Source organism: Myotis davidii, unplaced genomic scaffold (assembly GCF_000327345.1).
Source record: "Myotis davidii unplaced genomic scaffold, ASM32734v1 scaffold803, whole genome shotgun sequence".
NCBI classification, from domain to species: domain Eukaryota; kingdom Metazoa; phylum Chordata; class Mammalia; order Chiroptera; family Vespertilionidae; genus Myotis; species Myotis davidii.
Window position 1 is genome coordinate 1,962,779 of NW_006295567.1, and position 2,538 is coordinate 1,965,316.

A 2,538-nucleotide genomic window follows, 5' to 3' on the forward strand; every position below is an offset into this window, starting at 1 on the left:
GCGGGGCAGGACCTGGGGAGCCCTCAGGTGCAGGTGCCCTTTGGGCAGATGACGGGCCCGGAGCCGCCCAGGCTCACAGCTAGCGAGGGCGGAGGGGCCTGATCACCCCAGGATCAGGGCATCCAAGGGCCACATCCAAGAGCACACGGGTGTGGGGTGGCCCTGGGGGAGGGGGTCTCTCCTCCATTCACCTGCCCAGGGCACCCGGCCTCTGGGAGGTCACCTGAGCCCATGGAGAAAACATAATCAGCTCACAGGTCAGCGCTCATCTCACCCAGCTGCTTCCCACACGCTCCCTTCCGCCCTGGCCGGTGTGGCTCAGTGGATAGAGCCTCGGCCTGCAGACCGAAGGGTTCCGGGTTGGATTCCGGTCAAGGGCATGTACCTGGGTTGCAGGCTCCTCCCCGCCAGGGCTGTGGGCCGGTGCGTGCAGGAGGCAACCAGTTGATGTGTTTCTCTCCGTCTTTCCCACTCTCTCTAAAAATCAATGGGGGAAACATCCTCGGGTGAGGATATGCAAATAAATAAATAATAAGACGCCCCCTTCCTCCAGGAAGGCCTGGAGCATGAGGAGCAGCGAAGGGCAGGGATGCTGACGGCCAGGCAGGGGAGTGAGAGACCCTGTCTCATCGCTCCTGCGGAGACCCAGCTGACAAGCTCTGCTTTCTAACCCCCATTCCCACTTACTGTCCCCGCCCTGCTCCATCCTCCACTCCCTCTGACCGTCTCCCGGGGTTTTCATATCAGCCACAGGTACGAATGCATTTCCCACGGCGGAGCACCGGCCTGCACATCAAAGGGGCGTTCTCACTGGAAAGCGGCGGGGGGCCTGCACCCCACCTTCCCCAGCAGATGTCCTTCCGGCGGGGTCTGCACTCACAGATGTGCTTCCTGGCCTCGCACAGCCCAGACACAGCGCTCAGGGACCTGCCTCTCTGGGCAGCAGCGCTGGGGCAGTCAGCGGCCCTGCCTGCCTGCCTGCCTGCCTGCCAGGGGGTTCGATATTTCCCACGCCGGCGTGTATTCGCCTTCGGGAAGTTACAATACCTACTTCACAACTGTGCACAGAGGTAACAGAGAGCGAGGAGACTTCTGCGGGGGTCTCCTGGGAGTCAGGGAGAGTTGCTTTGCCAGATGTGGCTGCTGAGAAGCAGGTAGCGGATGAGTAAGGCTGAGCTCTGGGGAGGTACCCCAGCCGTGCCCTTCACCAGGTGGTCCACTTGGACAAGTTACCTGCCTCTCAGCCTTAGTTCCGCTGAATGGAAGATGGAGAAAGTAGTTGACCTGCCTCGGGAGTAACTGGAAGGCTGCATGCAGACGGCCTGGGCTTCCTACATCGCAGCTCTTACTTATATTGGGGCTCAGACTGCTGTTCAGGGCCAGATAGACCCCTCAGAGACCCCACCTAACCCAGTTGCTGAATCCCTCCAAAATGGGGATAATGAAATGTCCTTTTTAGGACTGTTGAGAGGCTTACATAAAGTCATGACTGTAAAACACCTAACAGGGTGCCTCTGCATCATAAACATCAGGGAATACTAGTTCCCACTTCTTCCTCAGTTACCAGATGTGTGACCCTGAGCAACTTTTTTGAGCCTCAGAGAGTTGCAAAGATTAACGTTAGCACGTGGGAATTATCTGATAGATAGTGATGAATCGATGTTAACTACACCCTTCCCTTTCAAAACTGCTCACATTTTATTTTTACCTGGAAGCATTCCTACCACGTCTCAATTGCTCAGTATCTCACTTATCCTTTTGTTAGGATCCTGTTATGTGAGTTTGTTTCATTTAAATGTATTTACAACTTTTTCACATTCCCTCGCAAAAATGTATTAAACACGTATTACATAATGTCAGGCACCGTTCTGACATACATGTATTTCTTTGATATGATTTTAAATTCCCAGAAAATAGGAACGTGCTTTTCTTGTGATTTAATCTTTCAACACTTTCTATATGGAGTCATAGTCACAGATTCATTGAGCCAAGAGGACCGGAGACTATACGGTCAACATTCCCACTGTACAGCCAGAGGATAATGGACTCACACACAACTGTGCAAACCTTTCTTGCCATCTGTTCCATGGCATATTGGCAAGTGGCATTAGAAGAGCTTTATAGCCAAGTGTATTTGAGAAATAATGGGTTAAGCAAAGTAAACCATGTTATTTTTTTTAACTGCAAGACTTTTCAGGGCCTTTATTATGTTTCTGAGAATTGGGAATTTCCAAGGGAGGGACAATGCACCCCATTTGTAAAGTGCATTCTGTCAGGAAACCCTTTCTCATACAGAGCCTTTGGGGAACTAGTGATCTGAGACACAGATAGAGAACACGGGGCTGCACCCTGGAAATACAATCAACCAAGTGACCGCCCAGATGAGTGGCTGCAGAGAGGAGACCAGTGCGAACTCATCCTACGCTTGCAGCCAGTCCCCTCCCCAGGTCGAGGAGCTTGTCTTATAGTGCAAACTCAGATGAAAGGGGAACCTGTCACCCCGGTCCCCTCTTCCTGAGTAACTCGCTTGGCGTAGGG